This window comes from Eucalyptus grandis, chromosome 8 (assembly GCF_016545825.1).
Source record: "Eucalyptus grandis isolate ANBG69807.140 chromosome 8, ASM1654582v1, whole genome shotgun sequence".
NCBI lineage: Eukaryota > Viridiplantae > Streptophyta > Magnoliopsida > Myrtales > Myrtaceae > Eucalyptus > Eucalyptus grandis.
The window spans coordinates 55,190,465-55,206,694 of NC_052619.1; the positions used below are offsets into that span (position 1 = coordinate 55,190,465).

The following is a 16,230-nucleotide window of genomic DNA, read 5'->3' on the forward strand; positions in this document are numbered from 1 at the left end:
GATCCATGCGCGATGGGCACGTTATGTCGGTTCAATAACTAGCACGCGAGCTCCTGCACTCACTCTCTCTCTCTCTCGGGTTGTTGTCTTTTGTTTTTGGATAATAGGGTGAATCAGGAAAAGTACCAAAAAGTCCTAAAATTAGTACCAATATAATCATCAATTCAATCATAAATATTTTTATTAATACTAATTTAGTTCATTCGATTAATTTTGACCGACCGGTGGTAATGTAGACATCGGCCCGTGATTGGACGCTGACGTAGTAATTTTTAAATAATTTTTGTTAATTTTTGAATTTTTTATTAATTTTTTTCTTTTCTCTCTTCTTCCTCCTTGGACTGTCCTCGCAGTGGCTGGCGAGCCTCCAGTGAGGGTCGTGGCCCTCACCCGCCCTCGCCCACCTAGTCCAAGGAGAAAGAAGAGAGAAAAGAAAAGAAAAAGAAAAGAAAGAATTAAAAAAAAAAATTATTAACAAATTGCCATGTCAGCATGTAGCCACCAGCCGACGTCTACGTCAGAGCCAGTCAACCAAAATTGGTCCGATGGATTGAATTTGTTCTAATGTGAAAATATTTGAAACTAAATTGATTCAATTGAAAAGTTTAATACTAAATTAGTACCAATGTAATTTGATACATTTTCTAGGTGAATCGTGAGGGGTTAATTCTTGTATTCAAGAGTGGATACAAAAAAAAAAAAAAAATTGTTCATATTGGATTTAAAGTTGATCAAGAAACTTTGTTGTAAAGTCACCTTTGGCTGAACATCGTCCCCACACAACCACGGAGTCTCTTACCTGGTAAGGCAGTGGCGAATGATTATGAACATCTGACGAAGGACCATGGAAGACAGATCCTTTGATTTACCTGCTGTTTTGTATGTATGACTCAATAGTTGTAGCAGCCTACTAGGTAACTTGTAATTTATTATCAATCAATTCATTTAGCGGGTAATTAGTGTGGATCCGGCTAATTCCACTGCAGGGTACAAGCTGTAATGTCTAAGCGAATATGTTGGAATAGTCGTATGCAATAGGCACTTGGCTCGAATCACTTATCAATTGAATTTGAGGATATTTACCGGGAAGCAGCTGTAGTTATTTGAAGCAGATCGTGGATTTAGTTCATATCAAAGGGTACTCGGACGACTGCATGCACTGTGCCGTCGGATGAACACCGTGCACGTCGAGGGGCCATCTGGTTGGATAATTTGGCCATGTCAGAGTTCGGGGGCCACAAACATGGAAAAATCCATGAAGGGATCTCTGTTTTTAACAGTCTCATCCGATCCTTGTCGGTCAAAGTCTGAAAGGGAGTACTTAAAAGGTTATTCTTTTGGATTCGGCATTTATTTATAAATCACTTTACAAACACCCTCTCAAATAAGGCAAATCTCCACATGAACTGGTTTATTACTGAAAAAGTTAGGAAAAAGATCAGCATAACCATTTGAACTTTCTTGGTATGGGTCATGGAAGCCGTACGAGGTGAACCGAGGAGTGGAAAAGAATTCATTCTGTTGGAAAAATAATTATCACGTATAAAAAATAATATTTGCGTATTCAAAAACACATAACACTATTTGTTGGTATCAAAAAAGTAATAAATTTGAGAGAATAATAACAATAATATAATAATGATCAAGTCAATGTTTTTATAATATTTATATATAACGATTCTCAATCACTTTCCAAATACAAAATTGTTTGATTGTAATAAAATTTATAGAAGATTAAACATGAGGTGAGGTACGGCTAACCCAATTTCCCTAAGTCAATTAGTTCATGCCAATAGTATTAAGCAGTTTTATAAACTATGCCTCCCAAGATACATTACCTTGAATCCATATATATTAACACTATACAAACTATGATTATGTCCAATACTTCTAGAAATCAGCACACTTAGAGGAGTGCTTTTCCAAAGAGGAATTCTAATTTGTGAATGATTATTTGCCATGAATTATAGAAGATTCCGAAGATAATTATTTTCGTAAGTTGATGATTATCTTAGAATTGTCATAGAGAGATTCTGGAAGATTCATCATTAACACGTCCCTTAATTCAAGTAAAATCTATTGGACAAAGATGAAGTAATTTGTCCCTTAATGCATCCATCCGTTAATTCATCCATAATTGCATCGCAAAACTCTTGCGTGTCAAAACTGCTGAAAAAATGCATCCATTAACACATCAATTAATTTGTCCATAAAACTATTCCATGACTCATGACGAGGGCTATTGAAAGAACGCATCCATTAAATCGTCCATTAACGCCAAAGGTTGAATAAGAAACACACAAACTTATGTTGAGTTGTTAATACCATTAATTTCAACACATTCAATGCAAGAAAAAGAGAACGGGAAGGTAATCCCCAATTGAATTTCCTGCGAGAATGGGATGGTAATCCCCAATTGAATTTCCTGCCCCAAAAGCTAAATATTGGATCTTCCCATATTTGGTCGCATATCGCTTCATTCGTTCAGTATATAATTGACACAATTCACACCCAATTCCTATCTCACACACCAAATAGCGTTGAACTCCCAATAAAAAGAAAAAAGAAACAAAAGAAGGATGAAGAACTTTCAAGTTGCAGCAATCCTTGTGCTCTTTCTGTTCTTAACGACAAGTAAGCTTCCTCTTTGCGATACGTATGCTTCTTCTTCTTCTTCTTCTTTAAAGATTTATGTTCTGAAATCATAAGGATTATATTATTTACACATGCATGATTTTCAACCAAAGGAGATTCTAATTTCTTTATCATTTCTTTTTTTGGGGGTGGGGGCGTGAAGGCGAGGTGATACTGGCGAAGTATACGGGGCATATCTGTGCGAAGGATTTTGATTTCCCCAACTGCTAGGATCACGCGTGCAACACCTTGTGCATTAACAAGTTTGGAGCCCTAGAGGGAGTTGGGGGGTTCTGTAGTAAGGATGGATCCAAATGCCTTTGCTTCCAACCTTGCTAATAAGTAAATGCTCCCTCTTTGTTTCAACACCTAAGTTAAAAAGATAATTGACCTTTCTATAACCTGTCTTCAGTGATCACTCTCTCTGTCTCAACTTTAACGTGAAAGTCCCCATTGCTTGACCAAGAAGGGTATGTCCCAAGATATCACTAGTCTCGATCTAAATCATGTTTAGTTTTATTGTGATCGGAGCTTACAGCACGAGCATCCGATACTCACAAGAATAATGAAGTAAATTGATGGCACATTGATTGTTGCTTGACATGAACACATTGGAAATTTTAAGTAATTGCAGACCTTATCCGTTAAATAGACAATCGATGATTGGAAGGAACTTGACTTGATCTCGATTCTTGAATTTGAAGTCTAATAAAACGATTCGAACACTCAATTCTCGGATTCAAGAAGTTGATGGCAAGAGATCTTGTGCGAGAAGGTTGGTTTTGACTACGTTGAATATACACCGCCCAAGAGATGCAGGAAATTGAAGAACATAATTAAAGCAAAAGCATATTACATTTACATGATAGGAAATTGATATGCGATTAGGGTAATCCTTGCCTATTTATAGGCTATCATCTATGCAACTTTATATCAAACACAACACCACACAACATTAGATAAAAATAGAATGGGAACATTGTTTGAAAAATCTTAAACTTATTATTTATCAGTTAATTCAATTATAAACTTTTCATTTTGTCCAAAAGTCCTAAGCAACATATTTTTCTCCCTCTTTCTCTTTTCTCTCTCCGTCGTCTTCTTCAACCTTTAGCCATGGGGGAGGGTTTGAGCTAACCTCACTCTTCCCTCCCTCTCTTATTGATTTTGATTGTGTTTCATTGTTTTTTCTTCACTCTTGATCTACATTTGAGAGCTTTCTTTTCCCAGTCTAATTCTATATCTAAGAGTTTGAACTCTCGATCTAGTTCTAAACTAGGAGCTATTCTCTCTCTATTTAGATCTGAGAGTTTAATAAATATGTTTTTAGGGATTTGATACTGCGGTGCAATGTCGGTGTATGGGTTCCTCTGCCTCTAGTCTTAATGGTGATCACATGAACATTTGGGTGATCAATGAAGATTTACTCTTTCAAATATTAGATCTCTGTTTGTTCAACATGTTTTAGTTGTCCTTGCACGATGATGGTGTAAAGAAAGCCAAACCTAAGTGTGTATTGACAATTGGCAACGTCGTGATTACTATGAGGAAAAGCTGACTCTGTAAGAGTTTTCCTAATGTGGACTAAATTAATTGATATTGTAATTTACTGTTTTTACGGTTACCGTAAAACATGGTTGGTCGAAAGAAAGATAGAAGGTTTCTTAATTAGTCTAATATGGGCTGGCTAGTGTGGGCCGAGTTGAGCCTAGCCCGTAATGAGGGGGACTGGCTGGAAACTCTATAAATAGTGCTCAAGTCTCTCCTCTAACCCTAATTCTCACATGTATCCTCACCTAAGGGGCGTTTACCTAACGCTAAACGTGAGAGGGGCTGTCTCATTGAACTAGTGATACGGAGGGCAATAGAGGATAATGACTTGATGCGTTGATCCCCTTGATATATGGGAGTAATCCTTTTTCTGCTTCCGCTTTATGTTCGTTGGATCCCAAAACAAGTGCGTTAATCTTTCTACTCAATTATGCATGTTCTCGTTCTGGTTATGGAGATCTTGGGGTTGCGCAAATTTGCGTCCAACATGTGGTATCAGAGCAACCATAACCCTAGAACTTGAACGCAATTGGTTTTGCCCTAATTTGTACGGATTTACCATAATTTGTACGGATCTACCCTAATTTGTATGGATTAGCCCTAATTGGTACTGATCTTGCCCTAATTTGTTATTTTCGAGACTTTTTGTTCAATAAAAATTAAATTAAATCACAAATTTGGATTGGGGAAGACGAGACGAGCAAGAGGGTCGGCGGCGCGTCGCCGGGGGATGCCGCACGCGCCCCCACGCGCGGCCACACGCCGCCTGGGCATCGAACGCGCGCCGCGCACTCAGGCGGCGCGTGCGGGCGTGTGGGGGTTTCTTTTGGCACGTGGTTTGTGGCGTTGGACTCGTATGGTGATTTCCTATCCTGTGTTATATTTATTTTATATGTTTGGTGGTTTTATTGATGTGAATTTGCATATGGAATCCTAAATACGTGTATTTTTAGTGTATTTTTGCGTATTTTTCTTGTGTTTTCTGTGATTTTGGAAATACAGGTGATGGGTTACTAGTATGTTATCACATAATAAAATGTGTGATTCATCAATAAAAATCAAACTTTATTGTGAATTGAAGCTGGCTTAATGAGATACAATTCGTATGAGATTGTATTTGAGCTATGTATTAAGCTGATGAGAAACAGTAAAGATTATGAAAATTTTGTTACTCAAGTATACTCATTTACACACTGGTAATCTTTGAATGATAGATGACTTAAGGACTCATGACCAAACTGATGTACTAATTAACATATCTGCTGAATGTGAGTAATGCATGTCAATTAAGTTACTGCATATTGTACATGAACTCATCTGGTCCCTTGTTAATGTCTATCAAGTTGAATATTTTTTTATGGTTAATGAGTATGACAACATTTATGCAGAACAATAGTATCTACTGTTAAATTTTAGATATTTGGTTCTCTGGTTTGATTCAATTTATAGGCCATTATGTTGTTCTGGTAATATGTAATCGGGGTACATAAGAGATGTTTTATTCTTTGTCGGAGTGCATAAGAGATGTTTTATTCTCTGTTATGAGAAGTTTCTTGTGTTACTGTGATCAAAGATTCTCTGTTATCAAGTTGAATATTTTTTTATGGTTAATGAGTATGACAACATTTATGCAGAGCAATAGTATCTACTGTTAAATTTTAGATATTTGGTTCTCTGGTTTGATTCAATTTATAGGCCATTGGTTGAAGTAATGATATTTGTTACATAAAATTGATTAATAAATCAGTTGTTGGCATTGGAGTCATTTTTTGTCTTATGAACTCATGAGTGATAATAGATCAGCTATCAAGCTTGTTGATTTGGTGTACCATGTATTACTATTGATATTAATTTGTGAGAGATATTTTAGATCAGCATTCTTTTTATGTTGTTCTGGTAATATGTAATCGGGGTGCATAAGAGATGTTTTATTCTCTGTCGGAGTGCATAAGAGATGTTTTATTCTCTGTTATGAGAAGTTTCTTGTGTTACTGTGATCAATGATCTCATTAGAATCTATATTTCAGGTTCGCTGTATATATATAATTAATTTTATTAATGAATAAAGCAATGTAATTAGCATAATATGTGATTTTAGTGATATGTTGCCCCTATCACTAAAGTTAAAATCACATGTATATGGTGTATGTGAGGAGTAAAGTTTATATCCCTGGTATGAGAGAATTTCAATGATTCAATTGAGTAGTGACCGCCAAAGTGGCACGCTTGATTGGGTTTAAGAAATTTCGGTCTCATATGATGATTGGGATGTCTCCTAGTCTAATGCGTAGTCATACTCCCAAAGGAGGTGATTGTGTATTAGTTCATGGAGAGATACATGATAGTGTGGTGGAGGAGTGACCGATCCTAATGGTTCATATGCCCAAAGGTGATGAATTCACGAAGATTGGAATATATTCTCATAACCCTTATTAAGTGGGGAGTGTACAACTGCATGTCATGTATTCTGCCCAAAGGTGATTATATGATTATGCGTGTAACTCTCTGGATGTGTACTTGTATGTCAAGTTACACAGTGCTCACATAATGCTAATTATATACATTGCTTAATTTTCAGTCACATTTTCTGTAATTAATAACTTCATTATTATTGAGGTTTTTACTACTTCAAATTTTAAGTTATGGACATATGATTTGCTGCTTGAGAAAAGAGCAATAGAATTTGTTTACTGTCCATAAGAACACTTGAAAAGAGGTTTGCTTGTGGATTGCATTGCTATAAGATGATGGAAGCCTTAGTTGCTTGAAATTATGTTTTGTCTGAAATTAGGACACATCTGCAAAGATTGTGTTTAAGTTTTAATGACATATACACCTCGTATATCATTAAAAGGTTGTCAGGTTTAACAGTGGCTATGAGTATTTTGGCAAGTATGACAATGCGAAATAACTTAAAGGGTCATTTGTCAATACTTGGTAGATTCTACGGTGGTAACTTAATTACTATGCCTGAAAATCTTGACAAAAGATTCACTCAAAATTATTGTATCTTACCTAGATTATTCAAAAGGGTATTGATTTTATGACCCTAAAGAAGGTACAAGAATTATGGAATCACATACTTTAAAGTTTCTGAATATTAACGTAATTGTAGAGGATAGCTGCTCTCAGACTATTAAAGATAATAATATGATGGAGATTACTATGTTTTTGTCTTTATCTATACATATAATTATGGAATCTCCTGTACCATAGACTAAACTTGTTGAGGTTCAAGGTACTATTCTTGATATAGTTTATAATGAAATTTCTTAAACCTCTCAAGTACAGAATGAAGTGGTTGCAGCTTTATTAAGGAGATTTGTTAAAGAAATACAATCAGTTATACCATCAGACTATATAGTCTACTTGTGAGAGCATGATTACAATATCCACTATATGGTTGATGTAATGACATATTTATAAATGTCGTTTCTTATTTTCAATCAAGTATGTGATTAGATGCCATAAAAGGCAATATACAATCTATGAAACATCATAGTGTTTGGAAACTAACTTACTTACCTAAAGATTACAAGTTCTTTAGTTGCAAATTGGCGTACAAAATTAAAAGAATTTCAAAGAAAGATTGTGGAATTTAAAGCCAAATTGGTAACTAAAGTTTTCACTCTGAAAGAGGGGTAGATTGTTTATAGTGAAGAAATAAATATTTCTTTCTAGTATTTTTAAAGATTCTTTCAGAGTGAATGTGGCATTAATAATTTATTTTGATATGGAGTTACGCCAAATAGATATAAAATCTATATAGTGCAACTGGATAATTTTGCAGCAGATTTAAGTAAACTTGTATGTAGACTGAAAAGTTCTAATTCATGGTCTTAAGCAAGTTTCCAGACAATATTATTAAAGTTTCATAATGTTATTATTTTGTTCAATTGAGAACAAAGTAATTCAATATACTGCAAGGTTAGTGGGAGGAAAATTATTTTTTCTCATATTTTATGCACATGATGTTTTGCTTACAAGTTGTGACATTGAGACATCTTATATCCTTTGTTCTCGAGATCCGTAAGGATTATTTTTGTCATATCATATTATATTAAATTTTCTCGGAGGACATTTGCTGATTATATATTGAAAATATTCAATATACATTATTGCAAGCCAGGAATTGCTCCTTTTGTTAAGGGTGATTGACTGAATCTATCACATTGTCCTTATTTAGATATTGAGAAAATCTAATTAAATGGTGTACCTTGTGTTAGTGCACTTAAAAGTATAATATATGCTTTGATTTTGCACTAGATTAAATATCGCCTTTGTGATGGGACTTTTTGGCAGATATCGGTCAAATCCAGGACATGATTACTGGGTTGCTGTCAAGAAAGTTTTAAGGTACTTAAAGAAGACAAGAGATTATATGCTTATTTACAGATATGTTCAATTCTTGCAGTTAGTAAGGTATTTAGATGTAAACTTTGCTGGCTATTCTGATGACATACAATCAATAACATAATACATATTTATGTTAGCAAGAAGTGCAGTAAATAAAGTTCTATGTTATCTTCTACTATGTAAGCAGTGTTAGTAACATTCTTTTAGACTGTTACTTGGGCTATTATGCTCTAGAATCTCATGACGGAGTTGACCGTTTTAACTTTATGGATAGATCTATACGGTTGTATTGAAATAACAAATTTGTAGTATTATTTATTTACTATAGAGGTCTCGAGGGATCTAAATATATGGTGGTCAAATATTTTTTACCATAAAGAAACGGTACAAAAAATGTGACTTATAATATAACATATTTTTACAGATGATGTGGTTGCAAATCCACTAACTAAAGGCCTACGCCCATATGTATTTGAGTGGCATGTCATTAGCATGGGCCTAGGAACATCATGAGATGCTGTTGTTTAGTGGGAGCTATTTTGGCTTTACTCTGATAAAGGTTTCATCTGTGTTCGTTACACTTTGTAATGGTTTGATATGTATCAACTTTTGCATTCAATAAAATATTTTGAATCTGTTGTTATTATGTTGAATACATATTGATAAAGTCTCAAGGGATTGTATATACCTTGAGTGAAGGCTAGGGGCATCCGGGCATCCGGTTATTAGCCTTGTGCATATGTCTTGTGATACATAAAGAAAGGTTAACCATAAGGACAAGACATATGTGGGTTCATTGGAACCATAAAGTATTCTCTAGTGGCACAAGTTTTTTGTGACACCTAAGGTAAGAGAATGGTGACTGACAAATGGGACCTCTCTATGAGAGATGTTATCCATTTGACACACTACCATATTGAATCCATATCAATAAAGTTGAGAACATTCGTGATCATGGAAGGCTCTATGTGTATATATGCAGTTACCGCCATGATTCGGTGTTTAAGACTTTATGGGATATGATTAACTATTAAGAATTATCTCTAGACCAAATGTGCGCACATACGGTATGATTTCAATTAATATAGTCCAAGTGGGAGAATGTAAGAGTTTTCCTAATATGGACTAAATTAATTGATATTGTAATTTACTGTTTTTACGGTTACCGAAAAACGGGTTGGTCTAAAGAGAGATAGAAGGTTTCTTAATTAGTCTAATATGGGCTGGTTAATGTGGGCCGAGTTGAGCCTGGCCCATAATGAGGGACTGGCTGGAAACTCTATAAACAAGTCTTCAAGTCTCTCCTCTAATCCTAATTCTCACATGTATCTTCACCTAAGGGGCGTTTACCTAACGCTAAACGTGAGAGGGGCTGTCTCATTGAGCCAGTGATATGGAGGGCAATAGAGGAGAATGACTTGATGCGTGGATCCCCTTGATATATGTGGGTAATCCTTTTTCTGCTTCCGCTTTATGTTCGTTGGATCCCAAAACAGGTGCGTTAATCTTTCTACTCAATTATGTATGTTCTTGTTCTGGTTATGGAGATCTTTGGGTTGCGCAAATTTGCGTCCAACAGACTCGAGTTACAATGAGGCAAGGAGAACACGATCAGCAAGTAGATATACCAGTAAGTCCTCCATCACAGTTGGGTATGCATCCTTAAGGTCAATGACAGCAATGCCCTACGTGTAGCTTCTTATCAACTTCAGTTAGTGATTCTTGTCCTTCACATCATGCTTTGACTGAAGCAATTCAAAAACCAAAACCAAAACCAAACTATCCCCTCAAGAAAGCACGGTATATATCTATACAACAGAGGAAAGTGTACCTTAAAAGAAAATCGCTGGCCATCATAGTGTACCTTCGGGTTATTTGCCAAACTGTCAAAGACAGCTTTATTGGAAAGCCTATCAACATACAATGCTTCATTTATCTGCTCTGGTGTGAGCGCCAGACTTGTCTGGAACAATTCATTTCAATTAGTGAAGAGTGTTCAGATAATGTGTACTCTAGGTCTCAGATCTAAACACCGATTGGTAATGTTTTACCGACTTTAAGAGTAATTATGGAGGGAGATGGGATACAACAAGAAAAGACATAAGGGGGCAGCACAAAAAAAGAATTAACAAGAAACATAACAGCAAACAGAGAATTAGACGAGAGAGATTGATGCTATTGATTGGTGCCAGGGACTTCTGGTGCAATATATGCAATCTAATTTAGAAGGTCAAGACGAAACATCTAGTATGCGCAGCGGGTGGGCAAAACTGCTTGTCAATTATTCCATTATTAAACCAAGACAACTTTGGTGGATCGCCTCCATTCAATGAGATATACCACTCAAAGAAGGTGCTCAGTTTTCCCACGGCCGTTGTTTGACTCCCGAATTACTAGGACTTTGCCTAAGTCCCCTATCAAACTGATTGAATTCACTGCTCCAGAAAAATCATGAACCTTATTGTAAAGCCGCATTCATCAATCAATTAGTACATACCATCACACAACATTTAAGGAAGATTCAACCAATTCTCCAATCAATGATTAATGCACCTCTAACTCCAACTAATGACAAATCCCCATCATGCATTCTACATCACGTCGAGTAAATTAAATTGCAGAGCCAAGCCAACTGTTCCGAAACTCATTCAGCTTGTTATACGTATCAATAATCATTAGTAATCATTAGAAGAGGGATGAAAGACAACCGAATCATTAGAATACGACTACACTCGAGTACGCGTACAAATGCACGCAAACCTCTCCCAAATTCAATGCCCAGCACAAGTGAATCTGTGCCGACCGAAATGGATAAGTCAGCAATCAGCAACTCATAGTAAGAAGAGCTCAAGCTAAGCATGACAAGCGAGATTGCGCAGGCTAAGCCTTAAGAGAAGCGCGATAGCAATGAAAATCGGCAAAGTTCACATCTTTCTGCAAAAGTAACGGCCGCAAATCCGCCCTCAACCTCAGCATCGTCGGTCGAGAATAATCAGAGCGAAGCCCTCACGGCAACTTCAACAACGACCACGGGCGATTACCGGAAAATCACCTCGACGAGCACATAGCAAGGATGTGTCTGTGACCCCGTTCTGCACGCTGCTCGCATAGTGTCTAGACCCAGGGTACTGGTTAGACATGTCGTTTCTAGATATCGTGCAAAGTACATGTCTGACCAATAGGAAGCAAACTTCTGACTGGGACTTCCAGTGATAATCTGATAATCTAATGCCTGGTCTGGATGCATTCCTTATTTTAACATATCGGTGTTTACACGCTTCCAAGAAAGCTTTTGTTCCCTCGCCCCTGAAAATTTTAACTCCTAGAGTTCTGACAAAAATTCTTGCTAAAATATAAACCGTTATCTACTAAACCGAATCCTCGTATCTTCGACTTGGTTTCCACTAGTCACAAATTGTCCAAAGGTCCTAAATTTATTGTATAACAATCAATTCAATTATAAATATTTTAATAGTGAAAATTTAGTCACTAGCATCTCAACGAAGTCTTAAATCTTCCAAAAATTTAACTTATTATTTGGATAATTGATCGGAAGGATTGTAATGGAAAATTAAACTAAATTGATAAATTGTCAAAAGATTTTAGAATTAAATCGGAATAATTAAAAAGTTTATGAATGAATTGCCGGTATATGAGTTTCGGACTTATTGACTAACTTTCCAAACCTGTATTGATTCGTTGAAACCGAGGTCAAAATCTCATACAGAGAAGCAAGAGTAAAATGGAAAACAAGACTACCCCCTCGGGAAAAACACGACCACATCACTGGTCCAGCGGCAGGGACAAGTTGTGCCTCTGGTGCCATCTGCAAGGTATGTCCTAGCATCGGGGTACATGTTCTCCAAACATTCCGAATGATTCGCCGGACCACACTTGCCCGTGGGGCAACAATACTCGTCGGTCTCAAGCGCTGCGCACAGTTTATTGCATCCGCAGTGGGCCTTCAGTTCGTTCGGGCACTGGCCCTCGATGTCGCCTGCCACTCGAGCGTTAAAACACCTTGGTTGCGCCGACAGCTCGGTAGGGATAATTTGAATGGGGATATTGAACCCGTCGTTTAGGGAGATACGTAAGAGATCCGCTTGACATGCTATTGGTCCAAATAGTGCCGGGCCTAGGTGTTGAGGGCGTGCCCAATCCTTCGCACTGGAGGACGCCCCTGCAGTCGCCGGTCTGGCGGTGGCCCCGGCCGCTAGCATCGATGCTGCAGTTTGTGCAGCCTCAGATGTGGGCCTTGGAGGTGCCCCGGGGAAGGTCGAGGGTCCATACCTAGCCGCGGTCAATGCGACGGCCTATGCCAGATGGTGTAGGGACAGTTGCTGCCGACGAAGATGGTGGTGGAGTGGAAAGGCGTGAGGAAGAGGCCTAGGGGGCGACGGAGAGGAGGGCAAGGGGCATCTCTTCCGGTGGGGAGCAGTTAGCTCTAACTCGGCGTTGTAAATGAAGATGAATAGGTGGACTGTCAAGCGGAGTCTATTTATAGAACACATCGCTAGCATGCTCCAATAAGTTATTCTTCTAGGGTTAAACTAAGGTGAAGCTTGACCTCGGTGTTGCTGGATGAGGTCCATCAACAGCGAGGTCAACCTTGCCTTACCACTAGCGAGTGAGGCTTGCCATCACTAGGTTGGCAAGGCTTGCTTAGGCCGACGAGGTTGATCTTGCCGACCCTCATCTCTGGCCAGTCGTCAACTCTTGCCAAGGCATGGGAATTGGCTATAGGCAAAAGGAAAAGGGAAAAAAAAGAAAAAAATTAAATATGGATTAAAATTAGCCAAATTAACTCAAATGACATAATTAAAACGTTGATTGCAATAGATAAATTTTTGAAAAATAATCTTCATTGTACAATAAGAATTTATAACATCACTTCATATAGACTTTATAATTCTCAATATTTCTATTCAAATATACCCAGCAATACTTGGTGAATGCGTGAACATAAATGCTAGCAACATTTACGATTAACGTAAAATAAGCAAATGACACTTTCAAAATATGGAAATTCTTTTCTCTGTCATTGACATATGTATAGTGAAGAAATCATTGTGTAGGCTAAGCTCTAACGGTCTATCACGGTCACATATGAAAAGAAGAAGAAGAAGAAGAAGAAGGAAACTTCACTTAAATATAAAATTTCTACCCAATTTGTGCATTGCACACGTTTTGACATACCTATAAGATGAAATTGCACCATCAAATATTTCGACAGGCGATGGCTGAGTTCAAATTATGATCTTCTATATAGAAAAAAAAGTTAATATGCTATTTTATGGAAAAAGTACCAAAAAAGTCTTAAACCTATTATATTGGTATCAATTTTAGTCTTAAATTTTTTAATTAGACAAATTTAGTCTTAAACCTTTCCATGTTAGTACCAATTCAGTTCATCCAATAAATTTTGGCCAGCTGGCGTTAACGTGGATGCCGGTTGGTGGGTGGACACCGATGTGACAACTTTTAATGATTTTTTATTTTTTTCAGATTTTTTATTAATTATTTTCTCCTTTTTCTTTTCTTTTTCCTTTTCTCTACTTCCTTCTTCCTCCTTGGAGTCCTTGCGGTGGCCGGTGAGCCTCCAACGAGGGCTGCCCTCACCGGCTGTTGGTGAGGGTCGCGGCCCTTGCATGGCCTCACCCAATGCTGCGAGCAAGGCGGCTTCGTCCAAATTTGGGCGAGGCCATAGCAACCATTGCTAGGTCAGACGCTCACCAACCATTGGGCGATCTCTTTTATTTAGAGGATATAATGACAACATACCACATAATTGATAATAATATAGGGGTAGATACAAGAAGAACCCTAACTTGCATTGTGATTATTATTGTCTCATTAGTATAAATCGTCACAAAAGCTACTATTTAAGTGGCGAAGGGTTTCGACCAAAAAAAAAAAAGTGTCGTAGGGTAAGAATTGGGGAGAGTGGTTTCAAATTCCACTTGGAACGTGGAACCTAACTTTCATATCATGGAACTTAGAACCTATATTGTCACAGGTTTCACAATCAGTTCCAAGGTCTACTTGATTCCACTTATATTACTAATTGAACGATTACAATAAATGATCACTTTTAACAATCATCATTGACTATAACTTATATTGAGCTACATAAAAAAATATGAAATATTAACAAAATAAAAGTCTTGGTTATAAAATGAAAGCTCAAACTAGTGGTTTCAGATTATATACTCATCATCAAATGTTATGGAATATCGTAGGATCACTCGAAGACGAAAAACGCAAAGACTTACTTCCGATTTTAGGTTCCACTTATCTAGAACCTTGAACTTACCTATTGAAATATGTTTATTAATTTTTAGAGCCTGGAACCATGCTCACCCCAAGGTAAGACCCTATAAATTGAGCTCATGAGCAACTTTCATTAATTTCCCAACGTTATTCTTATTTTAAGTACAATTAATTCCCCAACCATTATTCTTATTTTAAGTAAAATTTTGGCCCTCATGGGCAAAATGTGACCATATAGTTTGTAACACCCGGGCAAGCGAAGGATGCTGGTACATCTAGTGGGTAGGTGTAAGCATCCGGGCACCTATCCTTGAAGAATTGGGAGGACGTGGTCGGGCCACAGCTCCTGGACTTATTGTCACAACAATACTCGTTGGTCTTGGACACCCTGCACGGGTTGTTGCATCCCCCATGGACCTTCAGCTCCTTTGGGCACTAGCCGTTGATGTCATCGGACCACCTGATCCCTCAGCACGCACCGGTGGTGGGCCTCAAGTGCATCGGAAGGTTGAACCCGTTGACGAGCAATATGTCCAGGTAGTCCGAATAGTTGAACAAGGTGAACTCAACGAGGTTGTTGGGCGGGCTCCCGTAGCCTGAGCAATCCAAGAGTCGGTCGCAATCTCTGGTCTGGCACTGGCCCTGGCCTTTGGCATCGAAGGTGCAATTGGTCCGGCCCCATATGCACCCCAAGATCATGTTCGGGGCCACGGATAGTACCCACATCTGGCTAGGGTTGAGCCGGCGCCTGCCGCCAGGTGATGCCGTGGCCCAAACAGTGTATGTGCATCGGTTGACAACCACAAAAGTGGCTGCATGTGTGGGAGTGAGGAAGAGTGTCAGCAAAAGGGACAAGATCAGGGACAGAGGCGCGAGGATGGAGCTCATCTTGGTTCTCGAACACTTGACCGGGACACGAGTGCTAGAACCGCTCGAAGAAGAGACATTTTTTCCATCGCGCTCCCCTTGATGATTATTTTGATTCGCAGGGAGGGGTCTGTGTAGATTGAGGAGCCGTACATTTTGCGTTAAGGAATGGGGAACTCGACGATAAAATGCCAGTGAATTTTCCCAGAAATTTTAGAGCAGACGATCGTTTCAAATGGGGGACAAAACACGAGTCATCGAATGGACTAAAAAGATCGAGAGAGGAAATTCTCTCAGTTCGGTTTAGTCAAAAACACATATTATCAATAGAAACTATAAACCCGAGACCACACGGCATCACTCTCTCTTGTTAGTCTTCCAGCCAGTGACTATGTGCGCTGAAAATCTATGACGTTCTTGCCGGCTAAGTAGCAATGACATCGACACACGACACAACACAACATATTAGCATATCGTTTCTAAAAAAATAGAGAATTTTGATACGTGTAACACATTATATATTGAATATATATTTTTATTTCTATTTTTATG

At 38.0% G+C, this 16,230-nt stretch overlaps 1 pseudogene; it reads right to left on the reverse strand.

Annotated features, from left to right (window-relative positions):
- Window positions 1-15,024: 15,024 nt before the first annotated feature.
- Window positions 15,025-15,699, reverse strand: LOC120287362 (annotated as a pseudogene).
- Between the last annotated feature and the right edge of the window lie 531 nt (window positions 15,700-16,230).